The 17,712-nt window shown below is 38.6% G+C and overlaps 1 protein-coding gene across 1 annotated transcript in view; it reads left to right on the plus strand.

Annotated features, from left to right (window-relative positions):
• The window catches only part of LOC106090474 (hemicentin-1), a 1,337,150-nt gene that overhangs the window by 630,439 nt on the left and 688,999 nt on the right, over window positions 1-17,712 (plus strand). Inside the window, exon 4 of the mRNA XM_059367960.1 lies at window positions 3,048-3,280. The gene's annotated coding sequence lies outside the window, so the exon portion shown is untranslated. The remainder of the gene's footprint in view (window positions 1-3,047; window positions 3,281-17,712) is intronic.

Consider the following 17,712-nt stretch of genomic DNA (forward strand, 5'->3'; position numbering starts at 1 on the left):
TCGACATCCTTCGTCAATTTGGCTCAGATCGGTTCAGATTTGGATATAGCTGCCATATAGACCGATCTTCCGGTTTAGGGTCTTAGGCCCATAAAAGCCACACTTATTATCCGATTTCGCTGAAATTTGGGACAGTGGGTTGTCTTAGGCCTTTCGACTTCCTTCATCAATTTGGCTCAGATCGGTTCAGATTTGGATATAGCTGCCATATAGACCGATCCTCCGATTAAGGGTCTTAGGCCGACGAAAGTCACATTTATTATCCGATTTTGATGAAATTCGGGACAGTGAATTGTGTAAGGCCCGTCGACATCCTTTGTCAATTTGGCTCAGATCGGTCCAGATTTGGATATAGCTGCCATATAGATCGATCCTCCGATTCATGGTGTAAGGCCCATAAAAGCCACATTCATTATCCGATTTTGCTGAAATTTGGGACAGTGAGTTGTGTTAGGCCTTTTCTTGATTTATGGTTTTGGGCCCATAAAATGCTCATTTATTGTCCGATATCGCCGAAATTTGGAACAGTGAGTTAAGTTAAGCCCCTTGACATACTTCTGCAATATCGCACAGATCGGTCCAGATTTGGATATAGCTGCCATATAGACCGATATCTAGGTTTTAGGTTTTGGTGCCATAAAAGACGCATTTATTGTCCGATGTCGCTGAAATTTGAGACAGTGAGTTTGGTTAGGCTCTTCGACGTCCTTCATAAATTTTGCCCAGATCAGTCCAGATTTGCATATAGCTACCATATAGACCGATCTCTCGATTTAAGGTTTAGGGCCCATAAAAGAGGCATTTATTGTCCGATTTCGCAGAAAATTTGGGACAGTGCTTTGTGTTAGGCTTTTCGACATGTTTATGCAACTTGGCCCAAATCGGTTCAGATTTGGATATAGCTGCCATGTAGACCGATATCTCGATTTAAAGTCTTGGCCCCATAAAAGGCGCATTTATAATCCGATTTCACTGAAATTTGACACAGCGACTCATGTTCGGCTTTTCGACATCCGTGTCGTATATAGTTCAGATCGGTATGAGGTATATGAGTATAAGGTATGAAATTTTCACCGAATTTTGATGAAAGGTGGTGGGTATCCAAAGTTCGGCCCAGCCGAACTTAACGCCTTTTTACTTGTTATTAATGCTCTTTTCGAGATATTATCAGCATACTGTAATACTCCTGGTCTTCCTTAATAATGAAATGATTTTGTACAAATATCAATATATCTGTGTGCATGTGTGCGTCTGTATGTGTTTGTATCCTTAGTTTATACACCATTTAAATGGAATATTTTATATCTGTGGTGTTGTAGCGTCGTTCAGTTCTACTTAAATATGGATTTGTGTCAATTCAAGTGTTTACGGGACACCTCCTTTTCACCGCGATTATCAGCATATATCGTTACAACTAAGCTTTACCTCTGCGACAAGCCTTCGTTGACGATGAGAGGAAGGAGGAAAAACAAAGGAGTGGAGAAAATAATGTTGGTTTCATTTTCTAGAAAGATTCCATGTTACTTTTTGCCATTGAAATCAGATACAATGAAGTTAAAAAAGATTTGTAAGGGGGTAAGGGAGAGCATTAGGAGTGTAGGAAGCAAGTGCACGTGTGTGTGAAGGTCTCACCTTCCATAACATATGCGTGATATATTTTAATGATACTTTAAACAAACATCAATGTAAGATAAGACTACACAAACATACACACAAACACATACTAACGCCTGGGTAGTTGTAAAGCTGAGTACTTGTCATCATCGTTTTCACAATGACACTCCAAACGTGGCTTGGCAAGGCGAAGACATTGTTGTGGCCGTGGCTCTAATGATGGCGTTGATGTCTGTTATTGAGGTGTAAATAATATTGTAAGTTTCATTCATTTCATTACCCATATTTGCATGTAGGTGTGAGTGTGTATATGTAAGGAGTGGGAGGTATTTTAGTTGTATATATAACATCTTCTGCGATTACAGTGAGAGGCAAAACTAAAACTTCTAAAAACTAGAGGAGCATTGCCCAGCTAGTCACAAAGCGTAGAAAAGAGTTCCAAGACCTTAGAATTTTTATTGGAACATGGCACAAGTTTGGGCTAGTAATAATAAGCAAGGATGCATCTAAAGAGAGTAGCCACTCTGTAAAAGTCACAAGTATACTAATATGCATAGCTTTTATACAAACAGGAATGCATTTAGGATAAATTACATTAGCATTTAGGCTTTTCTGTCCTCAGCAATACCTTCTGAATGTGCGAATAAACGGTCTCGAATATGAAGAGTTCTATTTATTCTATTTTTCTCTTGTTCTACCCACAGTGTGTAGGCGTTTCTAATACCTTTGCAGGAGCTGTGGATAATATGATTGCTGCGTCACTTGTGCATGCCAGTGCCATAGGAAGGGTGTGTTCTTAGGCAAATAACACAATGACTTCCGTTTCTTTTCGATTCTTTGTTTGAATATACTTATTCTCTGCCTTTATTAAGTTTTTTTTTTTTTGTTTTTCTCCCTCGCCTCTTTTAGATAGTTGTATGTAAGACCTCTTTTAAATATGAGAAGTCTGTGTAATCAAATGAAAGCTTTCTAACTTTAGATTGTTGATTGTTTATGGATCTGTTAAATACTTACGGCCTTATTCACAAAACTTAGTGGAGCCTTAAAATAGGTTTATTTGACTGTTCCATAAAGGAAATCTGTCAAATAAACCTATTTTAAATCTACTTTACTACAAGTTTTGTGAATACCGGAGTTAATGTTTGAATGGATTGTTCTTTCTTTTTTCGAAAAAGTAGCATGCCCCTGATGCCTCTTGTATGTGTTATTGTGTTGATATGTCAAACAAAAGTCAATAATGTTGTTTTATATTTATAAATAGTTTTGATAGAAAAATGTTCTTTTTTTCTTTTATACACACAGAAGTAAAACATTCAATTAGACAGCAAAATACCTTTCAGAAGGCTCTTTAGACTTGACCTATACAAGATTTCTAATTACTTTTGAATATTTTACTGAGAGATAAATTTTTCTTATTTTAACCGATTTTGCAGGTAATCTTAAGAGAAAAAAGGTCAATATAAACAAGTGAGGACGAAGAACTTAAGTCGGTCAAACTCAACCTTTGATACCTTACACCACATTGAGTATGCAGGCTACGCCGTCGAAATTAAAATTTGCTTACATTTGAAATGAAGAATTTTGAGAAGATCGGTTGATAACCGCACTTGCAAAGGCCCTGAAAGTCAACTGAAGAGTCATAGGAAAAACCTTTGTGCAAAATTTCGTAAGTATCAGTTAACAAATGTCCAATTCATTACTATATTAGTCAAAATCGGACCAAAATATATACCTTAATCTGAACCGATTCCAACCAAAATCGGCATACTGAATAAAAGTCATAAAATTCTGCAACATTTTGAGAAAGTCAGTTAAGCACAAGGGCACAAAGAGTAAAAATTTACAAGAGCCGGGCCGAATCTTGGGAACACACCCCCATGGATTCTGCTAAAAATTTATACAAAATAAATTTAGTTGAAGGGAAAAATTTTATTCCACATACCAAACTTCTATCAAACCAGCAAAAATTAAAGCTTCTAGAAACCCAACAAGGATAATTGAGAGATCGGTTTATGTAGGAGCTATACCAGGTTATACACCGATTTGTTGGAAGTCATAACAGAACACAATGTGCAAAATTTTAGCTAAGTCGGAAAAAAATTGCGGCTTCCAGGGGCTAAAGATGTCAAATCGGGAGATCGGTTTATAATGGGAGCTATATAAGGTTTTACACCGGTTTGGACCGAACTTAACAAAGTAGTCGGAAGTCATAACGGAACACTGCAAAATTTCAGCCAAATCGGACATAAATTGAGGCTTGTGAGAGCTCAAGAAGTCAAATCGGGAGATAGGTTTATATGGGATTTGGCACAGTTGTCGCAAGTGATAACAGAACACTACATGCAAATCTTTATATATCTGGAAGCTATATCGAAATCTGCACCGATTTCTGCCAAAATCCTGAAATATTGTGGGAGTTGGGATTTCGGTTGATAAATTTGTTTGCAAAGGCACTTGAAGTAACAAGTAAAAGCATGAAAGTCGGTTAACAAATGACGAAGTTATTGCAGTATTTGTACCAACCAACATCTTTGCGGACAGTAAACTGACCATTTGGACAATAGCAACTAGGACGGTAAGGTAACGAACAGTCTTGGAGAGTGAGATGGAGATTAACGCCTTTTCCGAGAATGACATAATCCGCATCGTTTGGTTGCCGGGTCACAGCGGAGTAAGGGGGATTGAAAGAGTTGATGTTTTGGCAGTGAATGCCAGAGAACTGCCATAAATAAATTTTGTTAACTCGAACCATTCGGGTCGACGCAGTCCGAGTTAAGCATGTGCTCGACGAACGCACATGTTATATTGTGGAACAGCGAAGCTGTCGGTATCCGGATCATGAGAAGACGATGCTATTATTGAAAGGAAGTAAAATGGAGGTCAATATAGCTTTCGGTATCATAACGGGACACATAGGACTACGAGCTCACAAATGAAAAAAATTGTGCTACAAGTGATAGCATGTGTAGGACATGTGGGGATAATGTAAGACGTTGGAGTATTACCTTTGTCATTGCCTCTCGTTCGCGGCTAAGAGACATCGGTACTTTGGTGGGGACACAAAACCATGAACCAACTTAGGAGCTCGGTATTGAAAACAATTGGGGATTTTGTAAGTAGCACATAATTCCTGACTTAGATTTTCTTTTTCAATGCTACTTTTTAGTATTTAGAGCGCACCGAGAGAGAGACGATTATTGGCATAGGTATATGGCCATTGGCAGGGGGCGAATTAATATTTTAGGTTAGGTTAGGTTGAGTAGAGGGTTCGTTCAACTTACCTAACCTAATGTACTAGGTAGGGACATATGGGAGCTTTGTATAACCAAACTTGAACCAATTTGAATAGGCTTCGTTTCCAGGCCAAAAAATATCTCTTGCAATCTGAAGATAATCACATAAAAATTATGACCTATACACAAAAAAAAAAAATGGACCGACACATAGACGATGGGGCAAATAGACATAGATTAATCAAATCAGAAAGTGATTCTGAGTCGATCCGTATTTTTATCAATAGATTTTTCTTTCTTCTTTCTGGGTGTTACATATAAATGTACTATGTTATGATTCCCTGTAGGGGATAACAAGTAAAAAGGCATCAAATTCGGCCGGGCCGAACTTTGGATACCCATCAACTCGAGTATATATATAAACCACCTTTCGTCATAATCCGGTGAAAAATGCATTATTTATGGACCCGTAGCAGCTTTATCCAAATATGGACCGATTTGAACCAAATTCGGCACTGACATTGAGTGGTCTAATAAATACAAGTCACTGTTCAATTTTGTTTCAATATTGTTCTTTTTGCTAGCTATATCCAAATATACTCCGATATGAATCATATAGGACACGGATGTCGAAAATCTTAATATAAGTCACTGTGTCAAGTGCGCCTTTAATGGGGCCAAGACCTTAAATCGAGAGATCGGTTTATATGGCAGCTATATCTAAATCTGGACCGATCTAGGCCAAATTGAAGAAGGATATCGAAGGACCTAACACAACTCACTGTCCGAAATTTTTAGCAATATCGGATAATAAATGCGCCTTTTATAGGCCCAAAACCTTAAATCGAGGATTGCTCTATTTGCCAGCATTATCCAAATTTTGAAGGATCTAGGGCAAACTAAACAAGTAAAAGTGTGCTAAGTTCGGCCGAGCCGAATCTTTAGAACCCACCACCATGGATACTGCCTAAATTCAGTTGAAGGGCATAAATTTATACTACCTACAAACTTGAAACCAGCAAAAATTTACGTTTCTAGTAACCGAACAAGGATTATCGAGAGACCGGTCTATATGAGACCTATATCAGGTTATAGACCGATTTGTGTCGTACTTGGCATAGTTGTTGAAATCATCACAGAACATTATGTGCAAAATATAACCAAAATCGCACACAAATTTTTGCTTCCAGGGGCTCAAGAAATCAAATCGGGAGATCGGTTTATATGGGAGGTATATCAAGTTATAGACCGATTTGAACCGTATTTGGCACAGTTGCTGGAAGTCATAACAGATCCTTACATGCAAAACTTTAGCTGAATCGGAAAAAAATTGCGACTTCCAGGGGCTCAAGAAGTCAAATCGGGATATTGGTTAATATGGGAGCTATATCAAAATCTGAACCGATGTGATCCATTTGCAATCCCCAATGACCTACATCATTAATAAATATCTGTGTAACATTTCAAGCGGCTAGCTTTCCGTGCTCGTCATTTCGACAGACGAATGAACTGACATGACTAGATCGACTCAGAATGTCGAGATGATTTAGAATATATATACTTTATGGGGTCGCGGATCAATACTTCGAGATGTTTCAAACGGAATAATTAGAGTAGTATCCCCCCATGCTATGTTGGTGGGTATAAAAAGGATGTCCAGAGGCATTAATGTGGCTTTTATGGGTTTAAAGCCTTTAAGCGGCAAATTGGTCTATATGGGGGCTTTATCAAGATATTGTCCGATATAGTCCATCTTCGTACTTAACCTGCCTATGGACATAAAAGAATCTGTGTTAAGTTTCAGCTCATAATCTCTATTTTTTAAAACTATAGCGTGATTTCAACAGACAAATTGACATAGTTGATTTTAACTACGGTCAAGAATATATATACTTTATAGGGTTGATGTGTTGCAAACGGAATTACAAAATGAATATACCCTATCCGTAGGTGGTGGATATAACAAGTAAAAGCGTGCTCAGTTCGGCCGGGCCGAATCTTATATGCCCTCTACCATGGATCGCATTTGTCGAATTCTTTTCCCGATATCTCTTTTTAGACAAACAAAGGATAAAATAAAAGAATTGCTATGCTGTTGAAGGTGTGTCAAGTTATGGTCCGATTCGGACCATAATTGAGATGAATGTTGGAAACCATAATAGAAGTCATTGCGTAAAATTTCAGCCAATTATAACAAGAATTCTGCCCTTTAGGGGCTCAAAAAGTAAAATAGAGAGATCGATTTATATGGGAGCTGTATCAGGCTATAGACCGCTTCAGACCGCTTCAGACCATATTTACCAAATATATTGAAGGTCATAAGAGAAGCCGTTGTACAAAATTTCAGCTAAATCGGATAATATTGCGCTCTCTAAAGGCTCAAGAAGTTGAGAACCCAGAACGAAAAAAAAAAAAAAAAAAAAAAAAAAAAAAAAAAAAAAAACAAAATACGTCATGCTAAATTTCATCGAAATCAGATAAGAATTGCGCTCTGTAGTGGCTCCAGAAGTCAAGATTCAAGATCGGTTTATATGGAGGCTATATCTGGTTATGAACGGATTTTAACCAAACTAAGCACAATTGTTGGAAGTCATAACGAAACACGTTGTGCAAAATTTCAGCCCAATCCGATAAGAATTGTCAAAAGTCAAAATCCCAGATCGGTTTGTATAACAGCTTTAACATGTTATGAACCGAACCATACCAAGCATAGTTATTGGAAGTCATTACAAAACACTTCGTGCAAAATTTCAGCCAAATCGGATAAGAATTGCGCCCTTAAATGGCTTAAGAAGTCAAGATCCAAGATCGTTTTATATGCCAGCTATATCAAAACATTTTCAATCTCAACTGACCTACGCTAATAAGAAATATTTGTGCAAAATTTCAAGCGGCTAGCTTGACTCCTTCGAAAGTTAGCTTGCTTTCGACAGACAGACGGACACACGGACGGACATGGCTAGATCGACTTAAAATGTCATGACGATCAAAAATATATATATATATATATGTTATGGGGTCTTAAACGAATATCTCGAGGAGTTACAAACAGAATGACGAAATTAGTATACCCCAATCCTATGGTGGAAGGTATAAAAATAGATATGAAATTAAATTATTAAATTAAGTCCACACAAAGAGAAAGTTTGACAAAAAATAAAAGAAAAACAAGTTAAAGCTTGCAAAGTTCGGCCAGGCCGAATCTTATATATCCTTCACCATGGATAGTATTAGTCAAGTTCATTGCCCGGAAGCTCTTTATGCTCACAAAGTATAATGTATAAAAATTGCTTTGCTATTGGACCAATACCAAGGAATAAAACGATCGGGGCCATAATTGGTTTGGCTGTCACAGACCAAAATGGAAGTCATTGTGCCAAATTTGAACAAATTCGGATAACAATTGCGCCCTCTATATCGGATAGTAAAATGTAATCGGAATTATATGGGAGTTATATCAGATTATGAACCGATAAAGACCATACTTGGCCCAGTTGTTGGAAGTCATAGCAAAACACTATATGCAATTTCAGACAAAGCGGATAATAATTGCACCCTATAGAGGCTCAAGAATCAAGATCCCAGATTGGTTCATAGGGCAGCTGTATCAGGTTATAGACCGAATTGAACCATACTTAATACAGTTGTTGGAAGTCATAACAAAACATTTCACGCAAAATTTCAGCAAAATAGAATCAGAATTAAGCCCTCAATATATGGCAGCCGACCTACACTAGTGATCGTTTATTGTGCAAAATGTCAAGCGTCCAGCTTTACTTCTTTGAAAGTTAGTTTGCTTTCGACAGACGGACATGGCTAGATGGATTTTAATTATCATGACGATCAAGATCATATGTATTTTATGGGATCTTAGATGAATATTTCGAGGTGTTGCAAACGGAAGAACGAAGTTATTAACCCTATTTTGGAAGGTATAACAAGTAAACGCGTTCTAAGTTCTTATGGTGTTCATCCCGTGCGAGGCCAGATGGTAATACCAAAGTTCCGTCTATCCAAGACTACAGGGCGTTTCGCTCGAACTCAATTGTCGTCTCAAGTATCCGATCGGAAACCACTTTCATGCCTTCCAGGATTTCTATCGTCGCCTCGATTATACCGCAGTGGTATGATCTACTGCCTTCCTCTATCCATTTTCAAATCGCATTAAGTCTCGTAGCCGCAGTGGCTGCCTCACACTTAATCTGTATGTCAATGGGTCGGATATCTCCAATGCCCTAGTTGAAGTTGAGTTCTCTGAACCTGTTGTTATATCCTTACGTTGAACTTTTTCTACATCGCAGTCCACCAAACAACTGAGGCGTAAGTACGCATTGGTCAAATCACGCTCCTCTAGAACCAGTTGACTATTGGCGGATATAGGCCCCATTTCAAGCCGTCTACTTAGGGTTCATCATCTGTGGGCCCTCTCAGTACTCTCCTGAATGTGACACTTTCAATTCAGTTTCCCGTCCGAGATCACTCCTAAGAATTTGACCTTAACAGATATTGAAATCGTTCTATTGAGGAAATGTGGTGCGTCAAATTGGTCCACCTTCGCCTTTCTCGTGAACAGGCAGACTTCAGTTTTCTCTGGGCTTACATTGAGACCTCTAGGTCCAGCCTAGTCATATGCCATCTGCAAAGCCTTTTCGGCCCTTCTGCTGATTCGGATCTTTACCCCTCAGAAGTTTTATAACATCGTCTGTGAAGCAGACGGGTCCAAATCCCTTCTAAGTCAGCAACCCTAATAGGTTATCTATGATGTTCACCCAAAGGAGTGGCGATTTTTATAAAAATCTGAAATCTTGCCATACATTACTTGGTAAATTAGTCGATAATTTGTAAGAAAATGTAGCTTTTCGAAGTTCCCAAGTAATTATATTTGTGCAAAATAAAGTTTCATTGAAAAATACCACCGCACTTTTCCAACAAAAGATCTTAAAATTGGATTGTGCATAGAAAATCTTTAACACCCTCTATCACAATACAAATTCCGACAATTTTTAAGTTTCATTAAAAGTTTCGGCAAAAATTAAACTCTATAGGTTTGCTCAATGTCCCCGCTTCATTCTCATTAACAGGATTATTCAGTTAATTTCTAATACCTTACCATGACTTTATATTTAACTAGGCAATCATAATTTTTTTTTAATATTTTTTTGTTTTAAGAATCAGTGCTATTTTTAATATTTTCTCAATTTTCACAAAAAAAAAAAGTTTTGCTGTTATTAAATTTTGTTGTGTTTTGACCTCTACACGCCTGCTGAAGAACTTAAGAAACAAACAACTTGTTATCTCGCTCCCAAAAATTAAATTGGAATTCATTAAAATGTGATTTTTTCGTCTCCCATGCCTGCTTCTATAAAACTTTGCTTTTCGTGTTTCTTAAATTTTCATAAAAAATTCTTTGTTTACAAAACAATGGAATATTTTATGAAGGAGCAGCGCCTCGCTGTGGTGTCTGATGCTTCTTGGCCACTGCCATACCACAATTTAAGTTTTGTTCGTAAATTTCTATGATTTTGCCTTCGAAATGAATGAATGGGAGAGCATCAAAAAGGAAGCAAGGAACATCATCCACGATTTATAAGCCACCACCACCACCACCACCAAAACTACAATTACCACTACCCAACCACCATAAGTAGGGGTATGTCTGTTTGAGATTTTCCTGGTTTCGTGGCTTTTTTTCGGCATGGGTTGGTTGCCTTTTTGTGTGTTTCTTTAAGCCATGAAAGTGATGGCAAGAAGGCCATTTACGGTAGTGAGCAAGGACCATTTCGGGTAATGGCATTGTTGCAGAGTAGAAGCTCGAATGGTATAGTTTGGCTTAAAATGCCTTGACTTGACTAGTAGCTGGATGGAGAATGCAAGTCTTCTAAGGCTTTGCCCCGAACCAGTGCAGGAGGTGACGGATGGGGAAAAGATTTTGGAAAATTCGGCTGTTGCCGCTGCAGCAATTGAAGTTGTTTATTGTTGTGCTAATCTCCGCCATGTGGCAATTCTTGCGGGCACTTTGGTGGTAATATTTTATTGTTTATTGCGGTTAGACGGTAGTAAGCATTGCGGCAATTCGCAGTGTGGCATAGGAAATTGCAACAGCATCTTCTTCGCCCTTGCTCCGGCCACTCCAATACAATATGTTAGTTGGTATATGTAATCCAAGACAATGTGATTTTTTTGTGATCTCTATGATGGTGCTTTTTTGTTCGTTTTTATATCCACCATCATGGGATGGGGTATACCAATCTAGTCATTCCATTTGCAACACCTCGAAATATTCGTCTAAGACACCATAAAGTATATGTATTCTTGATCGTCTTGACGATCTGAGTCGATCTAGCCATGTCCATCCGTCCGACTGTCGAAATCACAGCGGTCCAAAGCGTAAAGCTAGCCACTTGAAATTTTGCACATACTTATTACTGATGTAGATTGTTTGAGATTGCAAATGGGCCATATCGGTTCGGATTTAGATATAGCTCCCAGATAAACCGATCTCACGATTTGACTTCTTGACTCCCTGAAAGCCGCAATTTTTGACCGATTTGGCTGATATTTTGCACGTAGTCTTCTGTTATGACTTCCAACAACTGTGTCAAGTGCAGTCTAAATGGGTATAAAACCTGATATAGGTTTTATACCCACGGATCGGTCTATATGGTAGCTAAATCTTGACCGATCTAGGCCAAATTGAAGAAGGATGTCGAAGGGCCTAACATAACTCACTATCCCAAATTTCAGCAAAATCGGATTATAAATGTGGCTTTTAAGGGCCTAAGACCCTAAATCGGAGGATCGGTCTATATGGGGACTATATCAAGATATATTCCGATATCTTCGAACTAAACCTGCTTATGGACAAAAAGAGAATCTGTGCAAAATTTCAGCTCAATATCTCTATTTTTATACCCTCCACCATAAGATGGGGGGTATACTAATTTCGTCATTCTGTTTGTAACTACTCGAAATATTCGTCTGAGACCCCATAAAGTATATATATTCTTGATCGTCGTGACATTTTATGTCGATCTAGCCATGTCCGTCCGTCTGTCCGTCCGTCCGTCCGTCCGTCCGTCCGTCCGTCCGTCCGTCCGTCCGTCCGTCCGTCCGTCCGTCCGTCCGTCCGTCCGTCCGTCTGTCTGTCGAAAGCACGCTAACTTCCGAAGGAGTAAAGCTAGCCGCTTGAAATTTTGCACAAATACTTCTTATTAGTGTAGGTCGGTTGGTATTGTAAATGGGCCATATCGGTCCATGTTTTGATATAGCTGCCATATAAACCGATCTTGGGTCTTGACTTCTTGAGCCTCTAGAGTGCGCAATTCTTATCCGATTGGAATGAAATTTTGCATGACGTGGTTTGCTATGATATCCAACAACTGTGCAAAGTACGGTTCAAATCGGTCCATAACCTGATATAGCTGCCATATAAACCGATCTTGGGTCTTGACTTCTTGAGCCTCTAGCGTGCGCAATTCTTACCCGATCAGAATGAAATTTTTCACAACGTGTTTTGTTATGATATCCAACAACTGTGTCAAGTATGGTTCAAATCGGTCCATAACCTGATATAGCTGCCATATAAACCGATCTTGGGTCTTGACTTCTTGAGCCTCTAGAGTGCGCAATTCTTATCCGATTGGAATGAAATTTTGCACAACGTGTTTTCTTATTATATCCAACAACAGTGCCAAGTATGGTTCAAATCGGTCCATAATCTGATATAGCTACCATATAAACCGATCTTGGGTCTTGACTTCTTGACCCTCTAGAGGGCACAATTCTTATCCGATTGAAATGAAATTTTGCACGACGTGTTTTGTTATTATATCCAATAACTGTGCCAAGTATGGTTCAAATCGGCTCATAACCTGATATAGCTGCCATATAAAGCGATCTTGGGTCTTGACTTCTTGAGCCTCTAGAGTGCGCAATTCTTATCCGATTGACATGGAATTTCGCACGACGTGTTTTGTTATGATACCCAACAATTGTGCCAAGTATGGTTTAAATCGGTCCATAACCTGATATAGCTGCCATATAAACCGATCTTGGGTCTTGACTTCTTGAGCCTCTAGAGTGCGCAATTCTTATCCGATTGGAATGAATTTTTGGCACCAAGTATTTCGTTATGATATCCAACAACTGTGCCAAATATAGTTGAAATTGGTCAATAACCTGATATAGCTGTCATATAAACAGATCTGGGGATTTGACTTCTTGAGCTTCTACAGGGCGCAATTCCTATCCGATTTGGCTGAAATTTTGCATGACGTATTTTATTTTTACTTTCAACAACTGTGTCAAATAAGGTTCAAATCGGTTCATAACCTGATATAGCTGCCATATAAACCGATCTGGGATCTTGACTTCTTGACCCCTAGAAGTCGCAATTATTATCCGATATGCCTGAAATTTTGTACGACGGATCCTCTCATGACCATCAACAAACGTGTTTATTATGGTCTGAATCGGTCTATAGCCCGATACAGATCCCATATAAATCGTTCTCTCTATTTTATTTCGTGAGCCCCAATGGGCGCAATTCTTATACGAATTGGCTGAAATTTTACACAGGTCTCCAATATATAATTTAATTGTGGTCCGAACCGGACCATATCTTGATATCGTTTTAATAGCAGAGCAACTCTTTTCTTATATCCTTTTTAGCCTAAAAAGAGATGGCGGGAAAAGAACTCGACAAATGCGATCCATGGTGGAGGGTATATAAGATTCGGCCCGGCCGAACTTAGCACGCTTTTACTTGTTAAAGACTGTAGCGTGATTTCAACAGACGGAAGGACATGGCTAGATCATCTTAGATTTTTACGCTGATCAAGAATATATATACTTGATAGGATCGGAAATGGATATTTCGATGTATTGCAAACGGAATGACTAAATGAATATACCCCATCCTTCGGTGGTGGGTATAACAACCAATAAACAAATAAAAGGGTGCTAGGTTTGGCCGGGCCAAATTTTGGGAACCCACCACCATGGATTCTGCTAAAAATCTATACCAAATAAATTTAGTTAGAGGAAATAATTTAATTTCACTTACCAAACTTCTGTCAAACCAGCAAAAATTAAAGCTTCTTGAAACCGAACAAGGAAGATCAAGAGAAAGGCTTACATGGGAGCTATATCAGTTTAGACTGATTTGGGCCGAATTCGGATGTCATAACAGAACACCACGTGCGAAATGTTAGCCAAATCGGACAAAAGTTTTGTCTTCCATGAGCTCAAGAAATCAAATCGGAAGATCGGTCTATATGGGAGCTATATCTAAGTCTGAACTTATTATCCTCAAAGACCTACACCAATGCTTAGTATCTGTGCCAAATTTGAAACGGCTAGCTTTACGCGTTCGACCTCTATCGTTAATTCGACAGACGGACGAGCATGGCTAGATCGACACTGAATGTCATAACGATGAAGAATATATATAATTTATGGGTATTAGACGAATATTGTAAGGTGTTACACACGGAATGACAATATTATTGGGTTGCCCAAAAAATAATTGAGGATTTTTAAAAGAAAGTAAATGCATTTTTAATAGAACTTTGAATGAACTTTAATCAAATATACTTTTTTCACTTTTTTTTCTAAAGCAAGCTAAAAGTAACAGCTGATAACTGACAGAAGAAAGAATGCAATTACAGAGTCACAAGCTGTGAAAAAATTTGTCAACGCCGACTATATGAAAAATCCGCAATTACTTTTTGGGCAACCCAATAGTATAACGCCATCCTATGGTGGTAGGTATAAAAAGAGAAGTGTGTGATGACATGCTAGAGTCATAGAAGAAGACATAGTGCAGAATTTGGTGTTGGTCGGTGTGCCAAAGTTCGTGAAAATCAGTCGACAAATGACCAAATTATTTGTACTCATTGGACGAACATATGTATGGGAGTCTCCGACTTTACATATTTTCAAGCCAAATATATCTAAAGAAAACATATCTGTGAAAATTCTCTACAGATACAATTTTACCAGGCCCACCGCGAAATTTCGTAAAGAAAAACCAGTATAGGAGGTCCGGCGGTGCCGACTGTATAAACCCTACACCTACCCTATAAGTACAATGTGGGGGCTATATCCAATTCTGAACCAATTTTGATGGACCACGGCGGATGTTTCCAAATGGGTTATTAAAAAATCTGTATCAAATTTCGTCTAAATATGTTCAAACTAACTAATAACTAGGGGTGACAAATGATGACATTATTGCAAATTACCCAAAATCTAATGAGTATTCGTCGAGGAAATCGTTGTGTAAAATATTGGTAAGATTGGTCAATAAACGCGCTTGCAGTGGCTCTAAAAGTAAAGCTATATCTAAATCTGAACCGATTTCTATAAAATTGACCAGTAATGTCGAGAGTCATAATAATATCCTTCCTGCCAAATTTGGCATGATTGCTCCATAAATGCACTTGCTGTGACTCTAGAAGTTAAAATCGGGCCACATATATAAACGAGAGCTATAGAAAAATACTGCTTGCTGGATTTCGAGAGAATCGGTTAACAAATGACCATTTTATTGCATTATTACTGCAAATCAGAGGGACATATATATGGGAGCTATATCCAAATCTGAACCGATTTTTCCCAATTTCGACAGAGTTTGTCTCTAGGCCGAAAAACATGTCAGTACTAAATTTAAAGACGATCAGATGAAAACTGCGACCTGTAGTTTGTACATACAATAAATTAACATGGACGGACAGACGGACATAGCTAAATCGAAACAAAAATGATTCTGTGTCGATCCGTATACTTATTAATGGGTCTATCTCTCTTCCTTCTAGGTGTTGCAGACAAATGCACTAAGTTATAATACCCTGTACCACAGTAGTGGTGCAGGTTATTAATATCAAAGAACATTTTTTAAACATTTTTAAACCCTCCACCATAGGATAGGGGTATACTAATTTCGTCATTCTGAGGCCCCATAAAGTATATATATTCTTGATCGTCGTGATATTTTATGTCGATCTAGCCATGTCCATCCGTCTGTCTGTCGAAAGCACGCTAACTTCCGAAGAAGTAAAGCTAGCCGCTTGAAATTTTGCACAAATACTTCTTTTAAGTGTAGGTTGGTTGGTATTGTAAATGGGCCATATCGGTCCATGTTGTGATATAGCTGCCATACAAACCGATCTTGGGTCTTGACTTCTTGAGCCTCTTGAGTGCGCAATTCTTATCCGATTGGGATGATATTTTGCACGACGTGTTTTGTTATAATATCCAACAACTGTGCCAAGTATGGTTCAAATCCGTTCATAACCTAATATAGCTGCCATATAAACCGATCTTGGGTCTTGACTTCTTGAGCCTCTAGAGTGCGCAATTCTTATCCGATTGGGATGAAATTTTGCACGAGGTATTATGTTATGATATCCAACAACTGTGCCAGGTATGATTCAAATCGGTCTATAACCTGATACAGCCGTCATATAAATCGATCTTGGGTCTTGACTTCTTGAGCCTCTAGAGTTCGATTCGAATGAAATTTTGAACGTAGTATTTTGCTATGATATCCAAAAACAGTGCCAAGTATGGTTCAAATCGGTCCATAACCTTATGAAGCTGTCATATAAACCGATCTTGAGTCTTGACTTCTTGAGCCTCTAGAGGGCGCAATTCCTATCCGATTTGCCTGAAATTTTGCACGACATATTTTATTGTTACATTCAACAACTGTGTCGAATAAGATTCAAATCGGTTCATAACCTGATATAGCTGTCATATAAACCGATCTGGGGTCTTGACTTGATTGACCGATTTGCCTGAAATTTTGTACGACGGATTCTCTCATGAACATCAACATACGTGTTTATTATTGTCTGAATCGGTCTAAAGTCCGATACAGCTCCCGTATAAATCGATCTCTCTATTTTACTTCTTGAGCCCCCAAAGGGCGCAATTCCTATTCGAATTGGCTGACATTTTACACAGGTCTCCAACATATAATTTAATTGTGGTCCATACCGGACCATATCTTGATATCGCTCTAATAGCAGAGCAAATTTTTTCTTATATCCTTTTTATACCCTCCACCATAAGATGGGGGGTATACTAATTTCGTCATTCTGTTTGTAACTACTCGAAATATTCGTCTGAGACCCCATAAAGTATATATATTCTTGATCGTCGCGAAATTTTATGTCGATCTAGCCATGTACGTCAGTCTGTCCGTCCGTCCGTCCGTCTGTCTGTCGAAAGCACGCTAACTTCCGAAGGAGTACAGCTAGCCGCTTGAAATTTTGCACAAATGCTTCTTATTAGTGTAGGTCGGTTGGTATTGCAAATGGGCCATATCGGTCCATATTTTAATATAGCTGCCATATAAACCGATCTTGGGTCTTGATTTCTTGAGCCTCTAGAGTACGCAATTCTTATCCGATTGGAATGAAATTTTGCACGACGTGTTTTGTTACAATATCCAACAACTGCGCCAAGTATGGTTCAAATAGGTCGATAACCTGATATAGCTGCCATATAAACCGATCTTGGGTCTTGACTTCTTGAGCCTCTAGAGAGCGCAATTCTTATCCGATTGGAATGAAATTTTGCACGACGTTTTTTATTATGACAATCAACAAGTGTGGCAAGTATGGTTCAAATCGGTCCATAACGTGATATAGCTGCCATATAAACCGATCATGGGTCTTGACTTCTTGAGCCTCTAGAGCGCGCAATTCTTATCCGATTGGAATGGAATTTCGCACGACGTGTTTTGTTATGATACCCAACAACTGTGCCACGTATGGTTCAAATCGGTTCATAACCTGATATAGCTGCCATATAAACCGATCTTGGGTCTTGACTTCTTGAGCCTCTAGAGTGCGCAATT

Source organism: Stomoxys calcitrans, chromosome 1, assembly GCF_963082655.1.
Source record: "Stomoxys calcitrans chromosome 1, idStoCalc2.1, whole genome shotgun sequence".
Classification (NCBI taxonomy): domain Eukaryota; kingdom Metazoa; phylum Arthropoda; class Insecta; order Diptera; family Muscidae; genus Stomoxys; species Stomoxys calcitrans.